Below are 12,757 nucleotides of genomic sequence, written 5' to 3'. Positions count from 1 at the left end.
TGTATTTGGGAAAAGGATCACACTACATTTTAGTTCTATATCTACTATAATAGTAACTTGGAATAACTGAAATAATTTAATCAAGAAGAATTGTATTTCATGGAAGACTGCTGACATATCAGAAGCAAGCACAAGACAACTACAGCTTGGTAGCCAAAATCCTCAAGTTCTTAGTTACAGTGAAATACCAGTAAACACTGTCAACTGCAGAAAAGATATTTTTCTGAATGGTGCCAGAAAAATACTGTCTCCAAATTTAAAATTAATAGCAAGCCTCAAAATGGCTCAGAAAACACTGCCTTGTGACAGAGACTAACTCTATGTGTGCTTCCTGCCTTTGCTGGGAGCCCTCAGTGCACTGGTCCCCTGCCTGCTCTCTCCTGTCCCGTAGGACCATGAACACCAGTAACACCCAGTAAGAAAGAATGGGGACATGGGTTGTACAACCATCAGCAGAGTGAGTGGCAGTTGTTCCAGGAGTTCCAGTGGATTTGAAATTAGGTTCTAAATGCTGAAGCTGTTTAAGGAGACCACACAAGCTTTCATTATTAGAACACGGTATTCCTGAAATTGCTTTAAATCAAGAGTGATAAGGGGATGCTGGTATATTTAATGAGTATGTTCAATTATAGTATATAATCATTTGAGAGCAATAAACCTGCTAGTTGCAGGAAGTGAAGTACCATTGGATAGCTTGTTTATGGCCATGGTGACAAAAACTCAAGAGGTTCTTCTCTCTAAGGATTCGAAGCAAGAACGTGAATGGGCTGTTGGCACTCAGTACCCTGACCACAACCGCATCCTGCATTACATGTTTTGCCCTATAAAAGGAACCTTGTCTTACCCAACTGGCTACCAACAACATGAAAAAGAACATTCTTCAGTATTCACCTGAAACCTCTAATCAACTAGTGACTAATTAAATTAGCAACATTTACAGATACGAGTGCTAAGAGTAGTATTATCAGCAGGGAAAAGTCCTTTAGGTGAAGAAAGTTCTCTGCAAGAACCCAGAGAAACAGTGAGAACGATTAATTGTAACAGGTACTGACTGTTCTGCACATACAGTCAGGGTGAACTCCAACTGCAGTGGACTGCTGACAGACAAGAAAGTGATTGTTCATTGCATCCCCTGCTAAATTCAATTCTATGCAGAGAGTACAGAAAGGCTGAAAAGGTTCTAGACGATTTTTTTTTTTGTTCTTTACTTTTGGTTTAGAGTTTATGAGGGCCAACTACAAGAATAAGTCCTCCCAATCCGCAATGCAGAAACATTAACTTTTCTCCAACACACAGAATAGCAGATTTTATTAAAGATTCAGGAAGTCAGTTATCAGCTAACAATGGTTAGAAACTGAATAAACTATAATGAATAAAACTAACATTATTAAAAACTGAATAAAACTATACTGAATAGAACTCATATTTCTTCTAACACCATTAGGATGCATCTCTGAAGGTGTTCTTAGGTGCAGGTACTTATTTGCCTTACTTGTCTCAGAGAATAATATATAAGCAAGACAAGTGAAGAAATTAAGCAAACACAAGATGACTGTGTTGTTATTTAAAAGAAATCTGGAGCACTGCTGAAAATTTTACTACTGGCTCTCTGGAAAAAAAAGAAGTCAAGATAGGTTTAAAAGAGCACACCAAAGAGTAAACAGGCACTTTGAAAAACAGGGTACCAAGAGGTTTTAAATATGTTTTTCTGCCTATCTGGAAATGCATGAGACTAAATCACAGAGATTGATTGCATCCATTGGCAATGTCGGTATGCTTGACCTCCATTTAATACACAATACTTCATATAAGAAGCCTGTATTAGCATTCTGGAGAAATTTGCAGAATCAGAATGAAGTATATGCAACCATTTTGACACTAAAAATGGTTTTCAAATACCAACACCACATATTTCTAATAACAAACAATGAAAGTACTCTTCTCAAGGAATTTGAGATTGCTACAGCAGAGTATGAATGCACATGTTAAAACATTTAATTACCCAGGAAAGATGAGTAGTTTGAATGCAGCTGTAGTCTAACAAAACGAAAAAAAAAATCCTAAACACATGATTTGAAAAGCACTTTTGTATATCACCTGGATCGGTCTCCTCCTTAAAAAAAAAGACCAACATGACATCAGGCCAGTCACAGTTTTGTCTAGTTAAGTCTTCAAAGCCAGAAATTTCATTGCATCTCCAAAATCTACCCTTCCTAAAAAACAAGCATCTCAAAAACATTGGTCTGTTCCTTGCAACCATATTCTAGAATCACTCACTAAACGCTTCTGACTTCCAACCAAGGAATCAGTTTTGGGGAATTATTTTAAGCCTCCCTCCACACCAAAAACAAAGTTACCGGGAAAACACTAATATCCTGGTACAAGGAATGTTAACTTGAAGCTTCAGGTCAGGAAAGAAATTATAAAATTGATTCATAAGGAAAAACAAACAAACAAACAAACCCCAAACCAGCTGTTGAAACATCCATGTTTTTTCCCCGATCATTTTTGTTGATTAGGAGGGTTGTCATACAGTTTATTGCCTAACCCAGCTGTCAAGGTGTCAAGGTGTGAGTATTTCTTAAGCAAAGCATGGCTGCTACTTCATATTGCTTGGGAAGGGTGAAGAATTCTGCAATGACTTATTTGCACAACACCCAGGGTGTACAGATCTTCTCATCTCCTGGCTGAAGCCACCTGCCTTTTAATTTTTAATGCCTAACAGCAATTGCAAAGGAGAGCGAGTGACAGACAGCTGTATATTCCTGCACGAAATTCCATGACAAATGCTCTAATTCCGATGGATGCATTAATTATACATCTTCTGCTGAATTATTCCAAAATTACTCTAGCTGCAGCTGTTTAATAGCACTGGGTAAACTGAGGAGGCAGCGTGGTGTTCTCAAAAACTGTGACACAAAACAGAGTGTACAGTAAACAAAACGAGCTTCAGAGGTGACCTTGCCCAGCAGTGGAATTCTGGTAGGAAACAGAATAAGGTCCCCAGAAAGTAAGGAGAAGTCCTGTTTACAGAAATATTTATTTGTCATATAATGGATTCAATTCCACCTCTCCAAATACTGCAGTGGCAGACTTACTGAGACATGAGGTGAACAAAATGACCACAAGCCCATCATTTATGATTTCAGCAAGAATCAATTTTACTATGCTAACGGATTTATAATCCATACACACATACAGAGGCATACATAAATCCTACAGAATTATGCATGTGCTCCCCACATCAAGATCTATGGCATCATTTCCAGGTCTAACAGTTCGTAGTTACTAAGGAGGGAAGCACAAAGAGCTGAGGGCATGTTGCCAGAAAGGAATCACCATGAAAATCTTCAGCAGAGTTGAGTTAGCTGTATGTAGTTGGAAGTATTATTGGAGGGAGAGAGGGGACACTGTATAATTTTATCAGTAATATATGACATGTTATGAATTTTATTATAAAACAAAAATCTATACCATGCAAAAATGAAAATTGTAAAAGGTGCTTTTTTTAAGTTCAGGTTAGAAAACAACAAATGATCTCTATGAAGAACTTAAGAGTGATCTAAAGCTGCAGAACAAGGAGTTACTGCAATTTTTCAGATCTAAAGAAATTCTTAACGAGACTGGGTTAATATTGAAGATTTAAACAAAAAATCCTCATAGACCATGAAATAGAGAATCAACTCTTAAGCACTAATGATTTATGAAATAAAGCTACTCAGCCCACAATCCTGCTTAGGGGGCAGATCATGTTCTGACATGTAAATATAACTAAAGCAAATGGTTAGAAGAGTGGTAAATCCCAAAGTATTCAAAATATTTTGGTCTCTATTTGGAAAAACACAGCAGATATATCTGACCAGCTGTCTCCAGGAAGCATCAGATGAAGCCAAAGGTGCTCATTAAGAACTAAAATGTTCCTATTACAAAGAACTTACAAAATAGAGAAAAACTTCAGCTTCTGTAAGAAAAATGTATTTTCTGATGCATTACACTGTTCTAATAGACAACAGGATTCTTTGAATGTGGGATGGCAAAGGAAATAATTATTAAAGTGGTGCCTGAGACACCACTGAGCAAGTTAATCATGGACAAATGCAACAGGCACAGCATGTTTGTTGTAACTCCCCCCCAAAAAATGTAAAATAACAATAGAATCAGGGTTTGTAGGTACAAGACCACAAGGAAAACCTTAGGAAAAGAGTAAGGGGAAGAAACAGTGCTGCAGAGGCTCTGGGAAATACATTCAAAATAACTGGAAAGGTTACAAAGCTTCAAGTGAAAGGCAGACTACAGAATTGCAAATGAAATGTCCATAACATGACAAAGGTTAAGGCACTTCAGACCCTGGGCAAGAAAGTCATAGCTGAAATGAAGGTAATGGTTTTGATATGAGCATAGAGATAAAAACTGTCCAAGTTAGAGAGTCTGCTTCAGCTTAAGAATATAAAGAGCAGCAGTAGTTCCCTGATCTTGTTATAGGATTAAAGAAGGGACTCTACTAAACAAGACCAGTACAGTGGTTCTTAGGATCTAAAAGAGAAAAATATGCAAAAGTTATACAGACATTGGAAAGTCATGAGTCATTGCTTAAAGCAGCCTCAAGTGAGGGAAGATTTATCCCAAAATGTCACATACAATGAACACAGAATTCTACTGAAAAAAACCAACAACAAAACAAATAAACAAAACTGGTTGGAGATAAAAAAAGCAAAGACAACACCGATGTTCATTGGTGTTCCTGCTTTAAGGAAGGCTTACCCAAGTGTACTCTGCTCCAAAGTCCAGGTAAACTGGGTTTCACCAATGAACATGGCAAATCTGTTGTCATGGGAGCCAGATTCAGAGTTCACACATCCTCCCTATTTTGGTTTCTTCCACCAACACCACTTAAACTGAGAGACCCTTCCCTTGACTCCCCCTCTCCCCATATAATGAGCTGGAGCAAGACCATGTGTATCAAACCCATGCAGGTAACAGAAGGGTATTTACAAACCTAACTCAGGAAAACGATCTAACAGCTGCAAAAGTATCAAAACTGAATTGTGAACACTGTGAAAATAGAGTTATTGCCTTCATAAACAGAAATCTATTTTATGTTAATGCTGGGTTTTAAATGCTCCTATTGATTTTTCTCTTGAGAAGGAAGTTCTTGGAGACTGTGTCCAAGGACTACCCTACAGGGCGAGTGTGTGCTGGGCACTCTGAAGCTGGTACTGAGCAAGGCAGTGGCAATAGTGCACTGAAGAGCAGCTTCTTCTCCGTGCTTTAAATGATCACTAAGTGCAACAGCATTTTAAAGCAAGCAAATGTGTAGTTAAAGCCATCTTTAACACCTACACAGTGTTTATAATCAACATGGAAATTACAGTGAGGCAAAGCTATTTTTGAGGTAGAGGAAAGGAAAAAAAATTATTATGGTCAGGGTGATTTTCTGATTACCTGGAACACAAAAAAATATTGGCATTTCCTCCTATTTTTTAGAACGTTCTTCAAATCAGAAGCAAAACACGGTTTTAAAGCCAACATTTTTAACAGAATTTCACAGAGGTATCAGAACAGAGCCTTACAGAGAAAAAAGCTGCAGACTCAACCAAATGGATGGTGTTGACTCTGTAATAGAGTAGCAGCCACAAGAATTAAGGGTTATTGCTTAATTTAGAGTTCTACAATCATCATAGAAATAAAAATATTTTAGGCTCAGTCATGCAGAGACCCTCAGCATTTTTCTTGGCTAACATTTTTTTTTCCTCCTAGCTCCTACAATAATTGTCTGTCAAAGAATTTCTTAGAAGTTATTCCTTATCTGAGTTGTGCACCAATTGCACAAGTTCACCATTTCCATAAGCTTGCATAGTAAGCCTCTCTCCAGTTCCTCTCTCAAATGTTTTGGGGATTTTATTTTTTTTAAATATATTTTGAAGTAAAAAGACTCAGTCCTCTTTTAGCAGTCTTTGAGCTTCACAAGCAAGGGTAAAAACCTCTGAATACTAAACAGCAAATATTATCTTTAAATCTCATTCTGAAAGTGAGCGGTGTAAAATATTTTTTCATTAAAAACACTTGTCTTTCTAAATTAATAAAAACTTCCAATTTTTGTATGCACTTTATTTTAGCTACCCCCAAATAAATCACTTAAATAAATTTGTCATCTTTAGTACTACAAGAGGTAAGGAGCTTCAAAAGCTTATTCATCCTAAGGATCCTATCTGGAGATGCACCTTAGGAAAAGTCAGTGAAGTCTCTGGAGGTGCTCCTCTCTCCCCATTCTGGGAATGCCAAAAAACAAAATAGGTACCAAAGGTCAGAGTGGGCAGGAGAAAACAGACCAAAAAGCTCTCCTGCATTTCCTCTTTGGAGGATGTCTTTTGGGTGAAAGACATTCTCGAGCTGCAAAAGCAGACAATCCCTGCTGCAGAAGACTCAAGGCAGCAGACACAGGAAACTGTCAGTAATTTTGCATAAGCTGTTGTGACAAAGCTGTAAACTGTATTTGGAAAAGGCAAGTGAAGCAGTCAGGAAAATACAGCCATTAGCTTGTGCACACAGGCATGCAAAAATGGAAAAGCTGAATAAAAAGCACAAGATGGAAGGAAGCTCATATCAGATAACATCGCTGCTTTTTTATTGCTAAGATAAATTACCTTTTCCCAGAGAAAAGCAATGCAGTAGATTTAATCCACCCTACAGAATCATTTAATAAAGTACTGTACAGGAAAGCTCTGTTTCAGGTGTAGTAGATCAGTATTAATTTGGAGGCTATACAACTGATCACATTGAAAGGGCTGGGAAGGGAGAGGAGAGACTGGAAGGTGGCCAAAATAGCAATCCTGGGACTGAGAAATAAGCAAATAAATAAATTCATTAGTGTAAATAAATTCATTCATACTGGCACACAATATGATGTTAAAACATGCTGCCAAAAAGCATAACTGAGCCTTGTAAAGGTTTTAAAGGAAATCACTGAACACTCCAGTGAAGGTCTAAAAGTTTTATGTCTTTGGCCCACTGGGGCCAAGTGGTTTTAATCCATGGATGGAGACAAAAGAATTGTTCACATTGACACAGTAACAAAATGTACAAATTGGCCATGAATAAATGCTGGAAATTGGAGGAAAATCTTTCCCGAGAAGCAACAGGCCTACATAGCTCTCAAGGAGATCACAGGATAACAAATTCCCTTGGTATCCCCTTGATGTGCCAAACAATTAAGATTATGTGTGTTGGTTTTGGCCGGGGTGGAGAGAATTTTTTTCCACAGCAGCTTGCATGGGGCTGTTTTGGCTTTGTACTGGAAACACTGTTGATAATTCAGGGATGCTTTTGTTATTGCTGAGCAGAGCTCACACAGAGCCAAGGCTCCATGTTAAACTTCACATTTGACATCACCATTCTGCCTCAGAGATTAAACTCTACCTTCAGCTATACTTCTGAGGAAGCAAGAATAGTACTTGTGTCATAGCAGTATCTATCTCACAAAAATGCCTACAGCTGACCTTTAATTTGAGATCAACCAAATTCGGTTTTAGTTCCAAATGGAACTTTGCTACTATTCCTAAACTTAAGAGTTAAGATCTATCCCCATGTGAATTACAAGGTATTTCATAATCCTAGTCATAAGAAGTTGTGGACAATGGTTTGCTGTAATTCCATCAGCACTACTGGAATAAAAAATCACGGACTCAAAACTTGTGATTCAGAGAAGGATACTTCCACTAGTTCCTTGAGATAGTTAAAATACTTACAGTCTTTGTCTCCACCCTTTTCTTTGTTTTTTACTAGATCTTTAGATCTCAAAAATTAAAGATTTATATGTGTGTTTACACAAATGTGTATATCATTATACTTTGGCATGAAAGCACAACTGCAGATCAAATTTACAATACAGGCATTTTACTTATATCAACAGATACCTGCCAAAATGTAAATTGCTGACTTAAATTTAACCGCTGCAGATTCTGGCAGGCAGTAAAATAGCAGAGTAGACTGATATTTAAAAACACAGTACAAGGTTACCCTTCCAGTTTTTAAGTGGAAATACCTTAGGGTTTTATAAACAGTGTTTCTAAAGGTTTCATTTTGCTGTCATGCAGCAGTACACCAACCCCATCAAAATGCAACAATCTATTTCAATCTAATCAACAGTGTCAGATATTAGGAATGGCAGCGAGGTATCAGTATTAATGTTTTCACAGTCTTAACCAGACCAGAATACAGCCTCAAGCTCCACTACCTTTGCACTTGTAAAATGAAATAGGAAATGCTGGTTTAAAGCCAGTGACTTCACAGAGTATATACAGACCACAGGACTGAACACTGTTTTCTCCAGTGGTCAGTGAAGGTTTCATACAGACTTGTGGCATGACAGACTCACCCTGATAAGATCTAAAATCCAATCAGAGAATCCATACAATGCAAAGCCCTCATGCATTCTATCAAGTTATCATGCAAGATCAACTGCTGGTGCCAGGGTGTTGTTTCAGTAAAACCATCCTGGTTCACCAGACTTGGAATTAGATAAGCTGATAGCTGGTCTGTAAATATGTGACTAGCAGTCAGTCACTTTATACTACAAAAGTCCAGTCTCCTCTCATGCAGTCAGGTTCTTCTAACATAACCCTCTTGGGCTGTATGTGTGGAGATTCCTTCCTTGGTTGGGGACGCTCTCCAAGGACAGTCCTCAAGGCTGAGAGAAAGAGATCTCTCCATGAGCATGGGTCTGGGTGAGTCACATCACATCTCTACTTTTCTACTTTCTTTTTTGCTAGCTTTAATATAATTGTTTGTATGCTTGCTTCAATATAGTACACTATCCTATCTTACGCTATACTAGTAGTTTTAGTTTTTGTATTGTCTAGTAAATAATTGTGATTAAGACCTTTTGTCTGGTCATCTGTAATAATAAATGATTCATTTTATACAATTATTCTCATTTTGCCAGTCGTTTAAACCTGCGGGACAAAGGTGGTTCAATCACACCTCTGTAACCCCTTAAATTTAAACCATTGACATAATCCAAGGCTAAGATTGGATTCCTCTCTGAGAAGGGGTTTAGAAAACAAAGGAATCCTTTCTGCACCTTGGGACTCAATGGTAGGGCTTGTTTAATAAATTTTGTCTAAGCCTTCCACTCTCACCCGTGACAAAACCCTGGGGCAACAACATTTCCAGGGCATGACTGTCAAGGCTGACTTCCAGATGCCTAGACCAGGGATGCGGCTGGAATGCTCTGCTACTCTCTCTCCTACCCACTCCCTCTTCCCACCAAAACCTGAGACCAAGAAGGGACAGAGTATGTCCCAGTCTCATGGTGCTGTAGAACAAGGACACTGCCAGCATGGTGCTCACTCAGAGCAGGAGCTGGGGGCACCCCTGCACCCCACAATGAGCTGTAGCCTCACGAACTCAGCACCGTGCAGGAACTCTGTACAGACCTGGGCAGTGCCAATGAACTGCAGAATCAGAGAATCATTTAGGTTTAAAAAGACCAAGATCATCAAGTCCATCCATAACTATCCTTAATATGAGATCATATATTCTCTTCCTGCAGTCTTCTGCCTCATTACTTTCCAAATTTAGCCTGTGGACACCAGCTTCCTCCTCTAAAATGTGACCCCAGCATACGTCTAAAGCAGGTCCGTCCAGTGACTTGAATAAAGCAGCTGGTTTGTAACATAACTGTGTGTGATCACATAACCACAATGTCATAATGCACGTCATGTACACAGAATGCAAATCAAGGAAAATGAAGGCTGCAAACTCAACTTCACTTCTGGTATTATCCAGCTTCTAAAAGCTCAACTCCACACCTTAAATGGTGCTTTTGCAGAGCCTTGTTGTTAGTTGGCTTGGGGTCTGTCTTCTTGTTCAGGGAAAGGGAAGGGGTAAAATGGATGAACAGCATAAATAAGCCTGAGAAAGCAGACACTCCATTGTATGGTGCTGTAGAGATCCATTTGGCTGTTAACAGCTCATATATAAACAGGACTACACAACTAGGAAATTAAGCTCCAGCTTTAAATACTTATGGTACAGCAGTATTATTATATTACTGTTGAATAGCTCACTTTATCTCAAATATGTCTGATGCCATCCATCTGAAGAGACAGATTCAGTGATCTTATGCTCTTTTCTTTCATACTGCAATGCAGAGAATTAAACCTCTTTCTTTTCTTATAAATTACCTCAACATATGTTCTACAATTTAACCTCGATCTTTGTTTTAACAAACAGTAAATGTATCTGCTCCTCTTTATGCACATTCTCTCTTTCCTGTTACCTCCAATTTGCATCCTTCTTATTTCTGCTCCCATTCTCTCTTTCATTTTTGTTTTTATTTCTCTGCTATTTCCGTGTCTGCTACTAGTCTGTAATTTCGTTTTCAGTAATTCTATACTCTGCTTGCAATAATTTTTCTTCAGTAACACTTCACCTTTTTACTAGGCATGAAGGATGCACTTCACTGCCCCAGGTTACTTATGTAAGCTCACTGAGGACGTGATGGTACAGCTCTGTCCTGGTGCAGTGTCACCTTGCAATCAGCTGGCACATGAAAGACCCAGCTGTGACAGAATGGTTGAGGTTATACCTCAGGGCTGCAACCTACCTGCATTTTACCTGTCAGCTGAAAAAGTTACAGCAAACCAATGAAATAAGGCCATCAAAACCAAAAAGCCCTCACCTGACTTGCTGTCTATTCATTCCAGATCATATAAACACAGGTGAAAATGAAAGGTACACGTTTGTTTTTTCTGCTCCTATTGAACAACATAAAGACAGTGGATTCTTCGGTTTGAAGTACTGCAAAGTCATTTGAGATGTCACACGCTTGATGTCCCTTGAAATCGGCAAGCATTCCAACCAAAACCAGTTTTATGTCTCCCTATCTTATGTAGACAGACAGGTTTAGGTACATTATATATATTACTGTTGAAGCAAGGCAACAGAACAGAAGTCAGTGTCAACTCCTAATGTCTTGAAACACTATTGGTTTCAAGAAAGATGGGCTCAGCTTTTACAAGATAATCAAAACTATTCTTTTCTATGCTGCTTCCCTTGGTAGTTGTCAGAGTACTTCCAGAAGTCATGAAAAATTAACGTAATGGTGAAAATGTTCAGATTTTCTCCCCAAAATATTAGAAAATAAAAACAGGCAAGTCTATTTGAAACTCTTCTCACTATTCTGTCCCTTTAGCCACTTCCCTGCAATGTCAGTTTACTCTTGTTCACGTGAAGACAGTTCTGCCCTGGACATATCTGAACTTATTAAGAAAGAGCTCAAACAACATTTCTGTCTTTTGTGGAGGTAAAATAAAGCAAATGTCAGTCAAATGTAAGGTACCAGACATTCGTTTAGACTGAGAGAGCTAGGATTTAGACTTCTGAGTTCATGAAGCTAAATCCTATATTTCAGGGAGGTACAGACTTTTTTAAGAGCAGTTTAACTGCCCAATCACTGAAACCACTGAAAACATGGAAGTCTTGGGAGCTCCACAGGTAATTTCTTTTTATTATTATTAGTAAGCATACACTATGAAAGGCCAAAGATTCATTTATGTAAATAACAGGAACTATCTGTAGTACAATACAGTTACACCCCTGTGGCCAGCACAGGCATTTTCCAAGATATGATACCCACTTTTTTAATATTATGAAAAAGTAAATGGAGACTACAAACCATTTCAGGTAGTTTCAAATTTGTTAAGCAAAACTGAAGATATTTTGGGATATCTGACCACTGCCCAATAGTCTGTAAAGTGGAATTAGACACAAGTCATGCACTTGCTTCTCTTTATCTGAGTTTGCCTTTCATCTGCTGAGATCAAGTGTGTGAGGCCACTGCAACAAAGTGAAAATCTGCTGCTTCATTAGTTACAAGTCTCCGAACACTGCTACTTGCATTGACAACTCCAGGAAAAGTCGTCCATAATTTTAAACAACCTTAAGCAGACCATGTAGTTAGAAAAAAAAAAAAAAAATCCAAAATTAGGTTTGAATTGAATGGCATCACCGGATTGAACAAGATGCTGACAAGAGAGTAGAGACCACTGAGTGAATCGTTAGTGAATGTAGTGAGTTTGTTTCTTGGATTATCAAGCCTTCCTTTAGCAACGGGGTCAGGAATCTACAGAAGTATTCCATATCATTCCTTTCCATAACACAATATATAAAAAGGTGCAGATTAGAGAGTTCGCTCTCTTCTCTGTTCCAGGTGGATAATTTTTGGTTGGTTTTGGTTTTACAATGATTGATTTTCTCTTTTAGTTTGCTTTTTCTGTGTGTGCTTTAACCATGTATGAAGCAGCATGTATGAACCTTGCCAATGAACTTGGTCACACTTCCACTGTTCCATGAAACTTGCTTTTGCTGGGCGTTCTTTGAATGGGTATATCACATTCCATATCATGCACCCACTGCAGGAAAAGCAGAAAGATGTAATGGACTGTTGAAGACAACTCTAAAGGCACTAGGTGAGGGAACTTACAAAAATTGGGATAAGCACTTAGCCAAGGCCACCTGGCTAGTCAACACTAGAGGTTCTGTCAATCGAGCTGGTCCTGACCAAGCAGAATCTTTCCACACTGTAGATGGAGACAAAGTTCCAGTGATCCATCTAAGAGGTATGTTAGGTAAGGCCATTTGGATTACTCCTCCCTCAGGCCAAGACAGTGCAGCACATCAGAGAACCAGAGGATTCACTTTAAGGGTGGCATATAAAGGAAAGGTTACAGCACTGTAAAAACTGTAGAAATCAGAC

At 38.5% G+C, this 12,757-nt stretch overlaps 1 protein-coding gene across 8 annotated transcripts in view; it reads right to left on the bottom strand.

Annotated features, from left to right (window-relative positions):
• Positions 1-12,757, bottom strand: part of LOC135417813 (catenin alpha-3) — a 438,645-nt gene that overhangs the window by 90,109 nt on the left and 335,779 nt on the right. The window lies entirely within an intron of this gene.

Source organism: Pseudopipra pipra, chromosome 8 (assembly GCF_036250125.1).
Source record: "Pseudopipra pipra isolate bDixPip1 chromosome 8, bDixPip1.hap1, whole genome shotgun sequence".
Taxonomy (NCBI): Eukaryota; Metazoa; Chordata; class Aves; order Passeriformes; family Pipridae; genus Pseudopipra; species Pseudopipra pipra.
Note: the sequence above shows the minus strand (reverse complement) of the source record. Positions and strands in the feature narration are given on the sequence as shown.